The 21,961-nt window shown below is 40.0% G+C and overlaps 1 protein-coding gene across 2 annotated transcripts in view; it reads right to left on the bottom strand.

Annotated features, from left to right (window-relative positions):
* LOC127617328 (leucine-rich repeat and immunoglobulin-like domain-containing nogo receptor-interacting protein 2) overlaps positions 1-21,961 on the bottom strand; it is a 417,692-nt gene that overhangs the window by 253,015 nt on the left and 142,716 nt on the right. For both annotated transcript variants that reach the window (XR_007967305.1, XM_052089311.1), the window contains exon 3: positions 3,773-3,878. The gene's annotated coding sequence lies outside the window, so the exon portion shown is untranslated. The remainder of the gene's footprint in view (positions 1-3,772; positions 3,879-21,961) is intronic.

Below are 21,961 nucleotides of genomic sequence, written 5' to 3'. Positions count from 1 at the left end.
TTTGTATGGTTAGTCTACATTTTCTTTTGCCTTTGTTAGGTTTATTAGATTAAAAATATTTGGAAAATTGGATATTTTGGTTTTATACATGTGGTGAAGTGGCGCTTTAAGCATGACTCCGCCCCATGTATATTTACAGGACCTTATTTCGAGTATATAAAGGGCATCACCAGAGTGGCGGGATATTGCGTCATCATTGTGTCACCTGGGCATCATGGTTGCCGGTGCTCGACAGCTCTGTGTGTGAGGTGGGTGTTTGTTTGCCATAGCTACGATTTGGCGACTAGATTGTGTGTTTACTGACTTTTTTGCTCAGCTGGTGTCTGTTCGGAGGTACTGATCGTACTGCTCGAGAGGGTGTTTCCTCTGCATCACTGCTGTAGTTCCAGTTTAGATCGCACGTACAACACGGCGTGCTGTGAGTGGCTGCTGCTCTTCTGTTTGGTAGGTCCATTGTGTATATTCGCGTGTGGGACTGCGTTTACTTTGCTTCTGTATGACGCGTGATTTTCTCTGTGTAGTAAATGGTATGAGAGAATGGTCTGCCGGATATTTGAACGGAAGTCCCGCTGATCGGTATGTAAACCCACTCATGTCTTTATGTCCACTTTAAAGTAACGTTAAAAGTGTGTTTTTAACTCTGTTTCTTGTGTATTTTAGGCCGTGAAAGTGGCCGTTTGATCGCAACATTGATTAGCCTTGACGCTGTGGTTTTGCTTAGGGGTGTTTTGCTTATGGCTGTTTTGATTACGTCTGTTGTGCTCGTTGCTGTTTGTTTTTCTTATTGTTATATTTGGAGAGTAATTGATTATTCGTTTTTTTGTTCTTTTGCCTTTATTTTGGTGACAGTATATTCTTTTCGTGTGTTTATTTTGTGTTAATTGTTTATTGCTGGCAACATTAACTATTAATGCCGTTGGTTTTGTATATTTTCTGCATCAATTGGTTTTGCTTTCCTTGATTATTCGTTTTTTTGTTCTTTTGCCTTTATTTTGGTGACAGTACATTCTTTTTGTATGTTTATTTTTTATTGCTGGCAACATTAACAATTAATGCCGTTGGTTTTGTACATTTTCTGCATCAATTGATTCTGCTTTCGTTCTTTTCTAGGAGCCGGGGTGACCCAAAAGCGGGAAGGCTAGCCATCCTGTGCATGGTGAATGGAAACTCCTTTTAAGAGTGCGGTGTAGGTTTTCTTGCAGTGGATTTCACTGGAGTTTGTGTGTGCTTTGGAAGTGTTGGGCACGGTGTACTTATTGCGGGCTGATTCGAAGTCCACTGCTCAACCTGCCCAGCCAATGGTGCACCCCGCTCCGCGGCGAGAGCCTGCATTTGTTTCCTTGTTGGACCTAGTTGCTCATATACAAATCAGCTCAAATATAAATCAGTGGCCTTGCCTTCTATATCAACGGTTTTACTGACCCTTGTGGTATTTTAAACTATTTATGATCATTGAATAAAGAGACATTTTCCGGTACGTATTCACGCCTCAGTGTTTTGTGATTGTGGGAAGGAGAACTAACTGGTGTGCCCTTTTATGGGTATTTCCCCAGCTGGTTAAATGCTGGGGTGGCGTAGTCATTATATATTAGAGCTCTGTATTGCAGAGCGCAGCCCCTCTATATCGCCACATACATTTCTATGATTTGACACTGTCCAATTCCTTCAGTGTTGATGTACATAGTGGAAATTTTTTCTTGTAAATAATACTTACATTTGGATTGTTTGGAAACCTTTGGTCATGGTTGCAAATTGTAAAATAAACCCATGTATATATTTCACTACACTGCTGATTTCCGTCTGCCTCATTCCCTCTCCCGGGGTTTTAATGGTGTGCTTTGGGTGGTCTAATGGTCCTCCCCACTCCCTAGACAACAACAGCCAAGGGAGGGTCGGAACAAACTTCAAATGAAAAAATCACATTAAAGTCAAACAAAAATAATCTCAGACACTGCCTGCAACACAGTAGACCTATTCTAAATAAATTTTAATTATTGTCTGCACACCAGAAAAAAAAAGCATTGGCTTACCTTTTATCAAGTGCTGAAACTTTGCCAGGTGAAAAACAATCTGGAATTATGTGTAACAGTCACAATAAGTCCTCTTTGCAACATGAACTTCATCAGAATGTCAATTTGTGACACCAGCGCTGACAAAGCTTTAATGGTGAAACAGAACACAGGTGTCTCGAGATGTGTTAAGAAATATTGAAGTTAACAGTATCTAAAAAGATGGTGGCACAACGATCAAAGATGTCCGCCCAGAGCATGTTTACATGGCCTTGACACACGTGTAAACAGCCCGTAACTCGCCCAATAGCTTACTTGCAAAACTGACCCATACCTGGCCCAAAACCTATAGGTTTATCGGGTACCGTCGGACTCAGATCGGGTTGAAGACCTCTAAATACGTGCAGAATAACCAAATAGTGATTTTGGTATTTGAATACCATGCACATCTCTATTAATATTGCGTGATTTTGGATTGGTTCATAATTAAAAAAGTACATATAATTGGCAATTAAAAAAATTGCTCCACACTTCTCTTCCATCGATTTGAAAATTCCAACAAAATGTGCCATGTATCCTGTAGCACATAGAGATGAACATAGTCACGTTAATGGGGGGGACGACGACAATATTCCGTCCTTCTTCATATGACAAAGGTTAGACAAAGGCATTTAGCCCCAGTCCCCTTGTCACGTTTACAATAGCTTCCTAGTCATATTAGCTGCAAGAACACTCACATGACATGAGTCAAGCCACCTACTTGTCAACAAAGTGTTACTTTTACCGTATTGGGGGGTATCTATCTAACAATATCAACACTGCTAAATTTAATACTTTTTTTCAGTAGTATGACACTAGCTAAGCTGTTTTCCAAAATGTGAAGTGCACCTTTTCCAATAAAAATAGCTCCCCATTCCAACAAGTCTCTGTTCAAGTATATGTACTGTTACAAAACACAACATGACATTTTTATCTACATTGTATTGCACATGCAGCCTTAAACTGAGTGAGCTGATCCAATAATCAAACACACAATCATTTCATTTGGATGGTTCAAACAAATTGGTTCAAATAAACTCCCTGCACATAAAGTTCCTGCACAGAAATCTTTTATTTTTAGTGAAATATTTAGTTAGCCCGAGACCCGAGCATAGATATAGAAGATGTATTTTTATTTATTTTATTTATATTTATTTTATTCTTTCTTGAACATGTTTTTAAGAAGCCTCTAATTATAAAGATTGTGATTTACAAGCATATTTTGTTTTGGGTGAATTTTATGTGACTTCAGAAAACAATAGAAGTGTAATGGAAAATCTTGGTTTTTAAGCACATTTTACTTTGAGGTGACAATTGTGTGACTTCAGCAAGCTGTCATTCTCTGAGCATGAATTGCTGTTGTTTATAACTGCTTTCAATATTATTTTAATAAAGATGTTTTTATTTTAGTTTTATTAGTTGTATTTACAATAAATATATTAGATTTAATGGTGTCAACCTATTTGAGATTATCATTGCTTTTGTGCCAGATAAATAGTGCTATTATTGCAGAATTGAACACTATTATTTTCCCTCTTAAATTACTTGTTTAAGCTACTTTTGTAGTAGCTTGAAGTGTAGCTAACAACTTTTTTAAATGGTCATTTGAGAATAATGTTATTTTGTGAGAAGTTTGAAGTTTGGACACAGTTACACGTTTTCATTCACAAAATCACATAATTCAGCTATCCACCAATCTTCAGCATGATTAAAATTAATCTTACCTGCCAGGCCTTCTGAACACTAATGGCAATGTGTGGAATGATTTTTATTTCAATTCTCAGTTGTTACGTGAAGACCGCTGTAACAGCAGAATTTTCACCGCAGGATCTGTAAAAGAGATAAATGGCAGAGGCTGTTTAGTTTATTGTGCTTAAATATAACAAGCAGATAAATGTGCTTCATCTGAATGACACCCGTGACATGGATGACCATATTGGGGTGTAAGCTGACTTGAGAAGATCCTGGACAATGTGGAGACATCTGACCATATGTACCACCTCAAACCCACAATGGCCATGCTGCTTAATGGCCTTCCTGGTCAAACTACAGCCTCTCCTGCTGTTTCATTAAAATCTTGTATCTCTCAGCAGTGCATCAGAACAATACTCTTATGCCATCTGTAAGAGATGCTGTTGGGCCTTAGGCTGGTTTAGGTTTATAAGTAATCCAAAACCACAACAGACAGTTTTAATCAGCATTTCTCTTGTCTGTCGAGTCAACAAATGGTCCCTAGAATTTGGTGTTTAATTTTATTATCCCTGCAATGAGCCATTTAAACTGTATTAAAATATTAAAAGTATTGATGGTTGCCATTTTGTGTGTGTGTATGTGTGTGTTTGTGTGTGTGTGTGTCAGTAATGTTTTATGGCAGGTCATATAGATAAACAGCTGATTCCAGTATATCCATGGTGTAGCCCCTTTGGTAGAGTCACAGATAAATATCTCTGTTTATCACAAATAGGCCTTATAAAGACATCCTAGAGTCAGAGCAACACAAATGTATCCAGAGTAATACAGATAAGGTATAATGTTTTCCGTAGGGTTGTCCCCATATCAAGCACTAGCGTTCCACCACCACTGTCAATCTTTTGTGATTTTGTTGGGTGCGTTATGCGCACAGCTTTTGCATGTCAGGGGGATAGGAACAATTTGAGGTGAGAATATGAAATGAGATCATTATGGAGAGAAACTACTCCATGGCAAATATCTATTTTAATCAGTGGCTTGATGTGGAGGTTATTGATCAAAAGCAACCATTATGCCTACCACTTACTTCCGATTGTGTGCCATTTTCCAGTGGAGACCTGAAAATGAATATATGTGGCAATGCTTGGTCATGAATCATAAGTATTCCTCAAACCTCAGGATTATGAAGATTAAAGTGCATTGCAATGAGAGAGACATTCAATTGCATGCCAGCAGCCCAACTCAATGTGGAGAATTGATGGTCCAGTGCTGAAATTTACATATCCCACTGTGAAGAGTGATGGACTTGCCTTGCCATGAACTGTATATGCTCGCATTGAAATGAGAGAGGCAATGAAGGATGGAGATCAAGCTGCAAATTCAGCTTTCATTTACCACCAACCCAAGCAACTCTCTAGGGCAAACAGGGATGTCAACAGCCTTGGAAATTCAAGAATAATTTCTTGGTGGAAATGCCATTACAACCTTTGAGATGGCGTGAAGTAGGTGGCCCTTCTAATTAATGTGCTTGGGTAGACAAATCTTTGTGCAAATAATTATAATGATATTGTAGAGAACTGCAAGCACCCAGCTTTATGGCAACAGTTTGGGGAGCCTTTTTTGTCTTTTAACTGCTCCCTGTGAACCAAGTAAAGTCCACAAAGAAATTATTTACTAAGTTTGCCATGGACTAACTTGACCAGCTTGCATAAAGTGCAGAACTGATCCCTACCGTCATCTTTGGGATACATTTTAAAACTGACTGCAAGCCAACCCCCACTGACCAAAATCAATACCTGAACTCATTTTTGTGGCCGAATACCAGAAAATTCCTGCAGTTATGTCCCAGCATCTAGTAGACAGCCTTTCCAGAAGATTGGGAACAGTTATTGCAGCAGTGGGAGGGATTAGAGCCGTCATGGTTACTGTCGTAACCTCCGTTCCCGGAGGGAGGGAACGAGACGTTGTGTCGAATGAAGTGAATGGATGTTGAATCGTACCTCTGAACCTGAGAAAAGGCCAATGTCAAGTTGGCAGACAGAATTTGCATGCCCCGCCCTGGACATACGGGTATAAAGGGAAACGGGGAAGCGAATGCCAGTCAGGATTTTGTACTGAGGAGCCGAAAATGAAGCACGGCCATTTACAGTGCAAGGTCAAGTGCTGTGGCAGGAGGGACACAACGTCTCGTTCCCTCCCTCGGGGAACGGAGGTTACGACACACTCACACTACGTTGTGTCACAGCAGAATGGAGACGTGGAAGTACGCGTCCTTCAGGTCTACAGCAGCGAACCAATCTAGCTGTAGAACGCAAGTGAGAATCTGTTTCTGTGTGAGCATTTTGAACAGGAGTCTGTGAAGCACAGTTGAGAACTCGCAAGTCCAAGATTGGCCGCAACCCGCCGCTTTTCTCTGGTATGATGAAGTAAGGGCTGTTGAAACCCTTCTTCATCTCGGCTGGAGGGACGGGCTCTATTGCATCTTTGAGGAGCAGGGTGGAGCTCTCTGCTCGTAAGGCACTGGCTTGTTGGCCGCGCACAGCAGTGGAGTAAATACCGCTGAAATGAGGTGGGATCTGGGCGAACTGAATTGCGTAGACGAGACGGATGGTCCTGGCCAACCAGCGCAACGAATTGTGAAGTGAGAGCCACGAATCAAAACTCCGTGTGAGGGGCACTAACGGGACGATCGTTTTTGACGTTCCGGGCGGGGCTTCGCGGTGGGGTGGAGCAGGTAATAATGCGTCGGGAGGCAACAGAGCATCCCGAGGCTTGGGTGCTGAGAAAAGATTCAAAGCACTTACCTTGCTCGCCGTACCCGGCAGGGGGCGGGTTAGAGACTGAGGAAGAGGTCCTAAGGAGGCGTCTTCGGAACTCGTCAGCGCTGGCCTGCTGGGGCTGAGCAGTCACGGGGCCGGAGGCGAAGGAGCTGCGTCCGGGGTACAGAGACTGTAGAGTTCTAGGGCTGGGGTGCTGTGAGAACGGTGCACACCATCTGGATGACCCAGGGAGTGGGGAAATCGCTCTTTTATTGAACATGTGAGTACTGCAACCTGGGTGCGGCAAATGAAAATAAGGAAAACAAGGATTCTCCTCCCGGCCCTCCACCGGGGGATGGAGTGGTCTTGGTACCATCTCCAGAGCGAACATCCGACTGCCTGGGTTGCCCGTCTCAGGAGCACTTCAGAGCTTTCCTGGTCCGGGAAGGGGTCCTGGAGACGGGGGGTGTATGCCACCTGCGAGGTGCTCAATGCTGGGGCTGAGAGCTGGGCCCAGGTTGCGGAGATGCCTGCCGTTGTTTGGTCACAGGGGGACACCCTCGGTGAGCAGGCGGGGCGCGCTGGTTGGGCAGCGCCGTGGCATGATGTGTGAAATTGCCTCCATCTGCTTCTTTACTGGTGAGAACTGCTGGACGAAGTCGTCGACGGTGTCGCCGAAGAGGCCAAGCTGGGAGATGGGGGCGTTGAGAAACTTTGTAAATGTCGCGCATCTCTACCATGTTCAGCCAAAGGTGGTGCTCCTGGACCACAAGGGTGGCCATCGCCCAGCCCAGTGCTTGCGCTGTGACCTTCGTGGCTCTGAGAGCAAGGTCAGTGGCAGAGCGCAGTTCCTGCAGCACATTGGGATCAGGACTACCCAGGTGCAGATCTTTAAGTGCCTTGGCTTGATGAACCTGCAGGAGAGCCATGGCATGCAGGGCGGAGGTGGCCTATCCGGCGGCGCTGTAGGCTTTGGAGGTCAGTGATGAGGCCAGGTGGTGGCGTTCTCTGGGCACAGATGGATCGCAACCACCCGATCCACCTGGGGGACTTCCATGTACCCGTGGGCCTCTCCGCCATCCAGGGTAGTGAAAGCAGACGAGCAAAGGGGGCGGTTACGGACAGTGTAAGGTGCCCTCCATGACCGCATCAGCTCGTCATGCACTTCCGGGAAGAACGGTACCTTGGGGGAGTGGCTGTGAGCGGTACCCGAGGTACCAGTCATCAAGCCGCGAAGGCTGTGGGGAGGACGGGGGTTCCAGTCCAACCCCACACTCACGGCAGCCCGGGAAAGCATGTCGGCCATCTGCGTGTCCACCTCCGACTGGGCGGTCTGGCCCGAAGGCGGCAGCCCAGTCGAGTATTCCGCGTCAGACGCCTGGACGCTCTCCGATGCAGTGGTGATGTCATCATCCAAGCCCGGGGGCTTGAGGGAGAATGCCGGCTGGCCGCGAGGCGAGTCGCACTCATCCCGAGCCCGGACGGAAGCACACGAGCGTGTCGGGGGGTGGGAGGTTCGTGAGGATTTACCCAACGAAACCGAGCCCGTCATCATCCCCGTATCGCCTTCATCGCCAGCCGGGTCTTCCTCAATCCCGTGGGAAGAAGGAGTGACTTGGGGGGTGGCTGAAGTGGCATTCACCTTCAGGAAGGAGAGCCGCGACCGCAACGTTGCCATGGTCATGTTCTCGCAGTGAGAACATGAACCATCCACGAACACCGCCTCAGTGTGATCACTACCGAGGCACATGAAGCAGCATCTGTGGCCATCATTCTTGGAGAGAAATCGACCGCATCCAGGAACAACAAAGGGGTGGAAAGGCATCTTGAAAAAGACGTGTCCTGAAAAGGACGTTCAATGCCACTGTGTATTGCTCTTTTTGTGAGTGAAGAACTCAGACTCTTTTAGAGAAAATATACTCTTTTAGGAGGAGACACAGAGAGAAAAGCGCTGTCAAAGCACCCAGGGGCTGGAACTGCACAGTGTGCAGAGAGAGAGTCACCAGCTGGAAATGCGCCGTGCGGGTCCAACAGCAATTCCGAAGAAAAATTCTGACTGGCATTCGCTGCCCCGCTTCCCTTTATACCCGTATGTCCGGGGCGGGGCATGCAAATTCTGTCTGCCAACTTGACCTTGGCCTTTTCTCAGGTTCAGAGGTACGATTCGGCGTCCAAGGAAGACCCCTTGTGTCATTTCATTCGACACAACTTCGAGTGAGTGACAGAAGGGGAACCATAGGTTTTTATTAAATGTACAAGCACAGATGAGAGTTGACTTCAGGTAAAAAGATTATGCCAGAGGTAGAGACAAGGAACAGCAACAGGAAAGGAGAAATAGAGAGTATCTTTGTAGCTGTGACGTTGATGGTCATCTTTGTAAGCTGTGAGCAGGTCATCAGTGCAGGGTTCTCAATGGCTTTAAGGCCTTTAGAGAGGTTTGGATGCAGAGAGGGTCCAACTGTGATTTATTCTCAACAGAAAAAAGACTGCCTCTGGAAGATAAAGTGGAGACGTAGAGGAGATACATAAGCCCTTTCTCATCCCTAACAAGCCTATATATAGTTAATTATCCCCTGTAACCATCATATGACCATCAAAGAGGTCATGGCTGGTGTTTTGTGTTGACTTTTTGCATGTTGCATGAACAGATAATGACAAGATTTTTCCTTTGAAACTGGGTTACAATTCCTGACAAGGAAGGTGGGCGTTAGACATGAAATGCACTGCTTGTAAAGGACTTGTGAACGATTAATTTTTTTCCTTTCTTTACTTTTGTTTTCCTTCTTCCCACCCACGAGCAAGAGTAATCCACCATGTGAAGATTTTCAGGACTGGTACAAAGAGAGTGTGAGTGAGAAAGAGAGAGAGAGAGAGAGAGAGAGAGAGAGAGAGAGAGAGAGAGAGCGCAAGCAACATGAAAATTATGGAGGATTAATTAGACAAGAGACTTAATGAGGATCCTCAGAGGAGCGGACATTACTGAAGGAGCAAATGTGTTTAGCAACCTTACAAAAGAAGAGAGGAAGGGATGAATTAGAGAAAAAAGGACAAGAAAAGGAAGGAAAAGGCCTCTTTTAGTTTAAAAGATCCTTCTAAATTTCTAAGGTATGAGTGGATGGCTGGTACAGAAAGGCTGTGACATAAATCCTGTAAATAATGTTTAAAGAACCTCCACTTGTCACACTGAAAACATAAGTGACTTTGTCAACATGTAGGGTTACTATGAAAAATGCCATAGCTGACAGTGACACTCATTGCTCAAGAGCTGATAATTTATGCATTTTTTTTTTTTTTATTAAAGTTGATTTGTGTCATTTCTGTACTGCTATTTTCACCAGAAAGAATGGCAAAAAATAAGAACTGTTTCCAAAAGGTTTACTGCTGCCTGTGGTTGGATAGTCATGCCCCCAAATTCACGGCATTGATTGAGTCAATGTAATGTCTAGAGCTACGCTGCACCGATCGAGATGTTCAAATAGAGGAATGTTGTGATTAACTCAACATGATCAAACAGAAAATCGGCATATTGTGAGTGAATGCTTCGGTACCCTCACATCAACCCCATTTAGCCAAGTTACTGACAAGTGGCATTTCTTATTTGACATTTTTACATCAATATAAATACGTTTACCTTTACCTGTTGTGCTACTTATAGCATGTTGATCAACCAGCCCCAGAGATACAGATTTTTGTCCAATGGAAACCAGGAACTAATCAGTGAAGAGCACATTTCTGAGATTGGATTTTCCCTCTAAGAATGTATCATGTTTTTTTCGTCCACTGACATATAGGTTTGGGATTGGGGTTGTGTTAATGAGTAGGGTTGATCAAATATGTTTGATTGTGATATCTGTTGATTGTACATCATTTACAAAAGCATCTCACTTTACAACTCGGTTTTGGCGCCACTATGTGGACATTTCACCTAGAAACTGGAGCTTGTAAGGGACAGTGGTTTTAATTTTGGTAAGCACAGACATATTTCAGCTGAATAAATTTCAAACTACTGTCACTGACTTCACTGTGAGATCAGTCTAGGTTTACTTAGACTTGTCTAACTACACCTAAGTGGGATAGGATAAATTGTTTTAAAATAGAACAAATAATGCACATCACATTTAATGTTGATCAACAGAGTTGTTTAACTATGTTTCTTTTGAAAATAGATTTTGTGTTTTATTTTGTTTCTCCAATTTGGTTTGTTTGTCAGTATAAACTCCGCCCCCTCTTGCAGAGCACTGCTTTCAGATGTCATTTGACATTTGTCTTACTATCATTCACCAATTAGGAATGAGTGTGTGCTTTTGTGACACATTTGTGTTTCCTTTTTCAGCTTCTCTGTCACTTTCATCTTTTTTTTCCATCTTCCAGTTACTGTTTTTTTGTAACACTAATAACATTTCCATTCTTTGTTCCATCAAAGCTTAGGCACCTTTTTGTTTCTATTTCCGAGTGACAGACGAGTAAGCAAACCCTCGCCTCCTCATCTGCCTGCTGAAATTTAATAAATAAACACATAAACAAGTCTTGTGTGATTTTAGACAAGACTGTAATCGATCCACTCCTCTATTTAATTAGTTTGACATTGAAAAGTATTAGCACTGTTAGCAGTGATTTTTACTAGCGCTTTGCTATGGCATTTCTAAATGTAATTTTCACTGTTATAGTGGTGTTGGTGAAAGTCTACACCTGCTGTCAGCAGAGGGTTTGAATAGACTTAACTGAATTGTCTGCAGTACCTGTTTTTATGTTGAAACTGCATTAGTAACATGCGAGTAACATTGTAGTTGGTTATATGCAGGGACTAACTCTATTTAGAATGTTAGTTACATTCTTAGTTGAAGTAAGCAGAATTGTACACCTCTGTGGTGTATTTATTTACTGGGTAGTAGTCCTTGTTTGATATAAACAATAATGTTTGCATTTCAGATTATATAAAATTACTGCTTTCCACCATGTGATGTAAAATTGATAGACAAACTAGTTCATTAAATAAAAATCAATAGTCCAATAAAAGTTGAAGCATTTTTGTAAAATAATAAATAATAATAAATAAATAATGAAAATGTTGATGTAATTTAAGGAATATAATCGTTTAAAACTCACACATAAGCAAGTGTGTGTAAGAAAGAGAGCTAACACTAACTACGCATTTGCTGGTGGTTAAGCCTTGAATGAGATAATAGGCTTGCAGTAGATTCTTAATTAAATGTTAATTAACTCAGGCCTATTTTTTTTCTTTCCCCAAAGTGATTTTTTACATTATTTTTTTTTTTTTATTACAAATTATTGGTAAAAACAGAGATAGAAAAAAAGAGGTTAGTTTGCCTGTAGGCGTGTCCATTAGAGTGTGCAAAAATGGGAACTGTAGAACACACTTCATGGACAGTTCGAATAAAAAGATTTAATAGAAGAAATTAATAATTTCATAATAATAATAATTACAAGAAATGTCCCCTGAAAGTGCAGAAATAGGAATAAAATAGCAAAGATTTCCAGAGGGGCAACATGTTCTCACTACCTTTATGTATCATTTAAAATGTATCATTTATAAAAATAATAAAAAAAAATAATAATAAAATATTTATTAAACACATTGTATCTATTGTATCTATCTATTTGTTTTAACAAAGGAGAGCATAGTTTTACTTCATTTTAACACTTATAAATGCATGCAATTTGTGTACTGAATAGTTACCTCGGACTGGAACTGTTTGTTCATGTTCTCTTTTATTTTTTCCTTTCTTCCTTTCTTTCTTTCTTTCTTTCTTTCTTTCTTTCTTTCTTTCTTGTTACATACTACACATTCCAACAAATACACTCACTGTTAGTAGTTACAGTAGTACAGTAGTGCTGTATTGCACTGAACTCCCTACTTAACTGCCTCAAACTATTTGTGGTGATGTGGCCGTGCCTTGGAGTCTCTGGTTCCAAAAGGGACTACTTATTTGTACATTTTATTTTTCCACATGTACAATATTCTGTTTGGAATGCTTTTGACACAAGCTCCTTTGTTTTGTTGTCTTAAATATTTCTTCCAAGCATAAGCATATTGCGTATATAGACATAGAAATACATGCAAAGATAAACTAATGTACTGTACTTACACATAGCCTATTTAACTAAGGAACATATTGTCATGAACAAATTCCTTTGTGTTTATCCTTTCAGTAGGCTAATGCATATTTTATCATAATTTTGTTTTTAATTTGTGCACATCATTTTAAAGGAGAAATGTAAATAGTTTTGTGGCACTACAAAACAGATTTACAACGTGCCTTCAGCATATGCACACAGAACAACAAATGCCACAGAGTTCAAGTTGTACCACTCAAACTTTATATTTGGATGTTCTTGTTTATACAAGCTTCTCTGTGATTGTCAGAAACAGAAGGGCTAAGACAGAATCCTGGGAGACTGTGTGCTCTTTACCAATGAGTAAAGAGCACACATTTTCCCATGGAAAATACCAATGCTTATATATATATATATATAATTGTCTGCCAGTATCCTTTGAGCTAAATGCCCAAGATTCAGAGACATGTCTATAAGCATTAGATCAGAATAAACAAAATGTTTCTTCTTTGGAAACATATGGTTATTTAACATTGTTTCAGTAACAAATAACTGTAAATCATTATTACTTAATATATAATACATACTGTATACTGTGTTTTGTAATGACCACATATTTGATATTTGAAAGCATTATAAGTACTGCAGAACCTATGATAATGACAAAGTGCACTCATTCTCAGAAGAACCAGACCCATCACTGTCAGACAGAGCCAGATTAGACAGGCATTCTGCTAGAAACTCCTACGTTTCAATTCCAAATGTCACAAGCCTCTGCAGGGAGTTTAGATCCTTGAATCGTGGCTACGCACAGGGTCAGTTCAGGCCTTCAAAGTGCACATTCATTTTAACCTCCTATGGGAGGCATAAATGAGCCCTAAATTTCTTCCTCCCGTCATTTTAGTAACATCTTTTTTTTATGATGATGATGATGATGATGATGATGATGATGATTAAAATGATTAAGAATTTCTTCTTTCTGGAGTAATAACAATACTTCTTTTCATATTTATGCTGTTTTGATATTTTTTTCCATGTAAATTTATCAATTTAATTTATTAATTTATTTTATTTTCTCCCCTTTCCCCAATTTGGAATGCCCAATTCCCAATACGCTCTAAGTCCTCATGGTGGCATAATGACTAGCCTCAATCCGGGTGATGGAGGACGAATCTCAGTTGCCTCCACATCTGAAACTGTCAATCTGTGCATCTTATCACATGGCTTGTTGAGCGTGTTACTGCTGAGACATAGCGTATGTGGAGGCTTCATGCTATTCTCTGCGGCATCCACACACAACTCACCATTATGGTGGAGGTTACCCCATGTTACTCTACCCTCCCTAGCAACCGGGCCAATTTGGTTGCTTGGGAGACCTGGCTGGAGTAACTCAGAACTCCCTGGATTCTAATTTCTCAATTTTATCATTCATTTACATATGCAAATAAGCACATTTATGAAACTGAGAATAATAATAATATATGTCATAATGTGACATATATTGGAGGCAGATTGCTGCTTGAAACTTGAAAATCATGCCGTGACAATAATAGCCAGTGGATGGCTGCAAGGTCTTCTGATCAGTAAAGCATTTTGCCATGGTGCTGCAACAGAATGAACTGCGAGCAAGGCTCGACGTGGCCACATTTATAATTGCTGTGAGAAAAGATTTTTTTATTTTTTTTCACAATACAAAGATGCAGTGTTTTGTCTGGAAGGTGAGGCAGAATTTGTCTTTGTGTGTGTGTGCTGTTGTGGGTTCTTCCTCCTGGGTGTTTTTGTCTATCCCATTTATTTCTCTCTCTCTCTCTCTCTCTCTGTGTGAGTGGATGTGTATGTTTTGTACTGTGTATGTTTTATAGTCTCACCCTTTAATTTATGTGTGTATGTGGGTTTTTCATTGTGGCTGATTCATTGATTGCATTTGTCAGATAAAACAAAATGCTCTGTGTTATGGTATTTCCCATTCATTTTCAATGGTCGGTCAATTTTGACTGCAAAGACAAAAGGTGAAACTTTTTTCTTCCTTTTACAACCACTTTGACTTATCGAATCATGTCCAATGTAAGCTTGAGTTAGGGGGCATGGCTTAAGGACAAGATGATGCAGACATGTGTGCATATACACATTATAGTTTCCTATAAATAAGTAGTCTTACTATAAATGGTAAGTCAAAATAAAGGTTGGAAAAATGTATCCATGTTTAATACTGTTCTGTAATAAATCCAGATGGACAACAACAGAATTCAAATATTAGGGCTAAGCTTTGAATATGCAAATACTATCAAGTCACAGGAAATGCAAATAAGTCCAATAAAGAGGGCTTCTTGAATATTTAATCTTCTTTCTGTTTGTTTGGGATGTAGCCTTTTGCTGCTTAGCAGCTGGCCCAATTAGTTTGAGTATCAGATTTGCACATCATTATATATGACATATAATGAACATTTCTGAATTAATACAATACCATGTCTGCCATGTAAGAGAGCAACTCAAATGAAATCATTACAAAAAATTGTACAATACTTTCAAATTAACTCTCTGCTTAATTTTGTTTTATATAATATACTATTATATGACATTTTACACAAGTGGATATTCAGAAGTTTCCATCTTAAAATAATAGTTTAAGATGGAAAAGGCAACTGCAAGGTCTTGGGTCAGATTCCCAGGCAATGCATATACAGATGAAATGTATAACTTAATCACACTCTAAAAGGATTTAGATTAAAATGTCTTCTAAACGCATATGCACATATTTTATATAATGTAACATAGCACAGGTACAGCCCACCTGGAACCATCAGGGGTTAAATGCGAAAAGCAAAACAGTTACAGATGAACATAGCAGTAAATGAACATTTAGTTCATGGATCACCCTTTACAGGGTTTGACAAGGATTCCACTATAATAATACTAATACCTTTTATTTATATGCGCCTTTCAAGACAATCAAGAACACCTTACAACATAGAGGCAAATCAATAAAATACAAAGCAAACATACAAAAATAAAAAACACAAACATACAATTTTATATATATATATATATATATATATATATATATATATATATGAAATCAATCAATCAAATCAATAAAAGCTATTGTAAACAAATAAGTTTTATTCTGAGTTTTATACTGGGAAATAGAATCCAACCGCCAAATGTGCAGTGGTAAAGAATTCCATAATTTCGGCTCAGAACAACTAAGAGCCCTAGCACCTAAAGAACTTGCAACAGTCAATAAGTCTGCAGAAGATGATCTTAAAGAACATGAAGGAATGTATAGTTGAAGAATGTCTGATAAAGAGGAGTCAAATTATGAAGAGCTTGTTAGGTGAGCAACAACATTTTTGAAAAAGAATAGGTGTAATATGGTCAGAAGTATGTGTACGGCCAATAATCCTTGCAGCTGAGTTCTGAATTAACTGCAGTCGGTGAAGCTGTTTCAGGAACACCAAATAAACGAGAATTACAGTAATCAATCCTGTGAAGTTACAAGAGCATGAACAAGGACTTCAGTACTGTGTTGAGAAAGTGTCTATCAAGGAGTCTATCAATATTACTTAAATGAAAAAATGCAATATGTGAAATATTATTAACAGTTAATAACAGAGAGCCAAATAGAGCCAAAAGAATACAAACTATCAAATATAACACCAAGGCTTTTCACTTGGGTTGAAAAACTAACTGGGCAGAGTAAAAGGCTGTCCCTATCTGCATATCCCAGCACCATTTGTGGTCTGTTCTGCATCACGCAGTGGCTAATTTTTTATTATCGCGGCCCATCCGGCATGTTTCGCGGCCGACCTATCGGCTCGCTCGGTTCAACCGCTCGCCAGTCTGCCCCAAAGTGCGTCGTCCTACCTGGAAACTGCCCGGTATGCCAGATTGCCAGTCCAGCCCTGACAGAGCTGCATTCTTCCTGCTGTTCCATTTATCTCTCTCTCTGAAAAGCTGTTGGATCAACGGCACATTACAGCGATTCTCCCCTCACAGAGCTTCTTATATATATATATATATATATCTACGTATATATATCTACGATGAGTTCATGAATAAGAGAAGTGAACGAACATTAAAAAGAGAAGAACTGAGTACGGGAGACATAAAATCTGACCTGGGCTTAGGAGTCAACACTTCATAATCTACAAACCTTCCAGCATTTTTAGATAGTCTTAGGTTAGTAGACCAGAAATACCAAATTTGTCCAGGTTTAGCAGTACTGACCCAGATATTCTGACAAGATCCATGGTGAATGTATTTCGGTTATCGTAATAAATCCAGGTGATTAGCCAAAACACGCTAGCGTTCACTCAACTGGAACCGAAATTTATGGAATTTAACTCCAGTCTTATCTATGCCACTCCTGGAATTTTAACCACTACACTAACAATCGTTGTAGAGAATCTAAGGTTTTTATAACTAAACTTCAAGATTCTTCTGGAACCCTTGTAAGCGGGTGCACATTGAGTCTTTCATGCAATTGAATACCCTGCCCAGTCAAGCTGTCACAAAGTAACAGTCAGAATACTGTATCGAACATCAAATCACACTTGCAGATCAACAATTCAGAGAAATTCAAGTTGCCCCCCCCCCCCAGGACTGACATATCCATTTAATTTATTTAGAGTTTTATCATATTTTTCTTTAAATCATCATGTTTTGGTCTTATGGAAAGCACTACATTTTATGAAGAGCTTTCAAACTCTGCATGATAAATATTTTATTGTGTTTAATACAACTGTTTAGAAAGGTTTTCTATCTCTCAAAGTAATATTTATTTCTCTCAAGCTCAGACATGTGACCTTTCTTTCCGAAATGCGTGAACTAAGGGAACTGCCTGAAATACATAACAGATTAAGTGATCATATTTTTGACCCCCAGCATTTCTGATGACCAACACAAAGAGTTCCCTACTGTAGACACACACACACACACACATACACACACACACACACACACACACATATGTTGTGTTTCCATGTTTTATGGGGACTTTCCATAGACATAATGGTTTTTATATTGTACAAACTTTATATTCTATCCCCTAAACCTAACCCTACCCCTAAACCTAACCCTCACAGAAAACTTTCTGCATTTTTACATTTTCAAAAAACATAATTTAGTATGATTTATAAGTTGTTTTCCCTCATGGGGACCGACAAAATGTCCCCACAAGGTCAAAAATTTCGGGTTTTACTATCCTTATGGGGACATTTGGTCCCCACAAAGTGATAAATACACGCTCACACATACACACACACACACACACACACACACACACACACACACACACACGTTGGTGCTGCGGTCCTTATGAAGAACCTTCATAGAGATAATGATTTTTATTCTGTAAGAACTATAGATTCTATCCCCTAATCTTAATCCTAATCCTACATACAGTATATATATATATATATATATATACACACACACATAAATACACTGGCTGCAAAAAGTTTGGAATAATGTACAGATTTTGCTGTTTTGGAAGGAAGTTGGTAATTTAATTCAGCAAAGAGGCATTCAGTTGATCAGCACCATCACTATTTGAAAAATTTCATTTTTGATCAACTCTAGACAGGCCCCATTTCCAGCAGCCTTCACTCCAACACCATATCCTTGAGTAATCATGTTAAATTGCTAATTTGATACAAGAAAATCACTTACCATTATATCAAACACAGCTGAACGCTATTTAGTTTGTTAAATGAAGCTTAACATTATTTGTGTTTGTTTTTGAGTTGCTACCATATGCAATAGACTGGCATGTCTTAAGGTCAATATTAGGTCAAAAAAGGCAAAAATGAAACAGCTTCCTCCAGAAACTCGTCAGTCAATCACTGATTTGAGGAATGACAGAAAGAGATGTGGAAGTACAGATATAAAACTAAACAAGATTATAAGCATATCAGAGTCACTAGTTTGAGAAATAGATACCTCAAATGTCCTCAGCTGACAGCTTCATTGAATTCTACCCACTCAACACCAGTTTAATGTACAACAGTAAAGAGTAGAATAATTGCAAAGAAAAGGCCACTATTGAAAAGAAAAGATACAAAGATTTTGGACAACAGAAAAGAGTGTTATGGATCTTAACCCCATTGAGCTTTTGTGGGATCAGCTAGAGTTTAAGGTGTGTGAGAAGTGACAAAACAGCCACATCTATGGCAAGTGCTACAGGAAGGGTGGGGTGAAATGTCACTTAGTTTCTGGACAAACTGACAGCTAGAATGCCAAGTATGTCTGCAAAGCTGTCATTGCTGCACGTGGATGATTTTTTTATGAGATCTCTTTGAAGTAGTTTAAGAAGTTCTGATTTTTTTTTTTCTTCAATTTTAATAGTATAGGAAATAATTTTTTATGGGTTAGATCAAGTAGAAATAGAGGCCAGACAATGTTGCCCAGATTCTGACTGCTTCTTCGTGTTGACAAGGCAGTCCATTCTTTTCTAAGCAGGACAAGAAGAATGTTCCTCTAGCACTGAAGCAATTGCATCTGACTCCAGTTTTGACACTGTGACAGACAGGCACTCTGTGGCTCAACAGCCGATTGAATCTTCACCTATCATCACATACAATGTGTGTTGTTTGATCAATGACTGCTGACAGTTAAGTGCATACTGAATCATTGATTTCTTTCAAAGGCTAGGGAATCATCTTAAAGTCTTTAAGATCGGTATAAATCTGTGAACCTTTCTTGAGAAGCTACTTGCCATAAAGTTATAGGCCTGTTAGAAATATATTTAAGGTATACATCACACTGAAAGGAAACTAAACACATGATTTAAACCTCCAAATGCCTTTAAATAAGTACAGTATTTCTCAGACCTTTTCGGACAGCAGGAAAAAAGCAACAGAGCTAAATAAATAGCCTTAATAAACCTTTAAAGGGATGAGAAAACACTTGCATTTTTGTTTGTTTATTGATGTCAAATGCTCTTCATCCAATTAATTAAGACAATGGTGGCGCTGCTCGGCGGCTGACACGCACACGGGAGCTCTGACTGTTTGGTTAATGTTTGTTAGTACGCTGTTTTATTTTCATTGTCTTGTCTGTTAAACGGCGGACCTTCTATGTTAATTCGGGTTTTTTTTTATTTGATTGGATTGCTTCGAATATAAACGCCAGCAATTGGATGTAAACAATCGACAGCAGCATGGCTTACTTGGAACTCTTCCTGGTGATTACTCTACTCTCTCTACTCCTGGCAAACGCTGAGCCATTTAGGATAACTTATGGCAGACATCAACTACTTCAGCTGGGCTTAGCAACACAGCTGCAGTGGACACCTCCAACAGACTTTCCTTTGGAATGCCTACGTCCAGCTGAACAGCGATTTGACAGGACAAAGAGAAAGCGTGGTTCGAGAGGAGGAATTAAACGCCGCGTTCGTGCAAGAGGATTTAAACCCCCACTTCCAACTATAGTCCTCTCTAATGTGAGATCGCTAAGGAACAAATTGGATGAACTCCATGCCTCTACGCAATACCGGTATGAATATAGAGATAGTTGTCTGTTATGTTTAAGTGAAACTTGGTTAAACAATACAGTGAATGATGACAGTCTTTCCCTACCTGGCTTTGGTACACCGTTGAGACTTGATAGAGAAAAACAAGCCACGGGGAAATCGATTGGTGGAGGACTATGTATGTATATCAACAACAAGTGGTGTAGACACCATATCATTAGACACACCATAAATTCCCCAAACTTAGAACTCTTATCAGTTTCCCTAAGACCTACTTATTTACCACGAGAGTTTGGGCAATTATTTGTATGTCTAGTGTATATTCCCCCTGACGCAAACTACAAAGAGGCTGCAGATGCGATATATCATCATATACAAGACCTAGAGACAGCGTCCCCAGATACTCCCAAACTTATTCTGGGTGATTTTAACGGCTGCTCTTTGTCATCTGTATTACCTCAATACCAGCAATATGTGAAGTGTGCCACGCGTGGATCAAAAATAATTGATCTATGCTATGGAAACATAAAACATGCCTATAAAGCAGTTAACAAAGCAGCGATAGGCGGATCTGATCATAACATGGTTTTTCTGTTGCCCTCTTATCGACAAAAAATTGAAAAGGAAAAACCTAAAATGACATCGGTGCGTGTGTGGGATGATGACAGTGTGACAGCTCTTCAGGGATGTTTTGACTGCACAGAGTGGAGCGTTTTTGATTGTGCAGATCTCGACGAGCATGCGGATGTTGTCACGTCATATATTAATTTTTGTGCGGACAATGTGACCGCGACAAAACGTGTGAAACAATTTGCTAATTCAAAACCATGGATTACAACAGAAATTAAAAAACTGTTAGTGGATAAAGAAAGAGCATTTAAAGGAAATGATCGACGTGGAGGGAAGCTGATTCAGAAGGAAATACAGAAGAAAATTAAACAGGGAAAAAGACAATATAAAGATAAAATTGAAAGACATCTTCAGGAAAATAATTCGCGCATGGCATGGAGGGGCATAAAAACTATTATAGGTCAAAATCAACACACTAATAGTATGGTACATACAGTTGAGCAAGCAAATGCCATGAATGAACACTTTGCGAGATGGGAGAATGATATGCCAGCTAATCCAATCAGCTTTGAAGGAAGAGCAAGTGCCCCAATCAGGGTAAGCTGTGAGGAAGTGGGGTGGATTTTCTCCCATGTAAAGACTCGGAAAGCTGCCGGCCCGGACAGGCTGGAAGGCACCATCCTTAAGAGCTGCAAAGAACAACTGAGCCCGGTGTTCAGAGGGTTGTATCAGAAATCAATCAACACACACAAAGTCCCAAAGATATGGAAAACTGCAGAAATTGTACCATTTCCTAAGAAACACAAACCAGATGGATTGAATGATTTTAGACCAGTAGCACTCACTTCAGTTGCTATGAAATGTTTTGAGCGGATCATTTTAACTCATCTTAAAAAACAAACTAAAAAACATATGGATACATTACAGTTTGCCTATAAAGAGAAAAGAGGTGTGGAAGATGCAGTAACAACCCTCCTGAATGGAATTTATAGACATCTTGAAACTCCTGCCTCTTATGTTCGCATCCTATTTGCAGACTTTTCCTCAGCTTTTAACACTGTTCAGCCATACATGTTATTAGAGAAGCTGACACTTATGGGTGTAAACCTTAATCTGGTAAAGTGGATTCAGGACTTTTTAACAGGCAGACTACAATTTGTGAGAGCGGGTCATAGTCAGTCAAAAATCATTATGACAAACACAGGAGTACCACAAGGATGTGTTTTATCACCGTTGTTATTTATTCTGTATACAAATGATTGTGTCAGCCATCATTCCAAATGTTCATTGATTAAGTTTGCAGACGATGCTGCCTTGGTTGGGCTTTTAACAGATAATGAACAGGACTA

Source organism: Xyrauchen texanus, chromosome 23 (genome assembly GCF_025860055.1).
Source record: "Xyrauchen texanus isolate HMW12.3.18 chromosome 23, RBS_HiC_50CHRs, whole genome shotgun sequence".
NCBI classification, from domain to species: Eukaryota; Metazoa; Chordata; class Actinopteri; order Cypriniformes; family Catostomidae; genus Xyrauchen; species Xyrauchen texanus.
The sequence above is the reverse complement of the archived record's forward strand: the minus strand, read 5'-3'. Positions and strand labels throughout refer to the sequence as shown.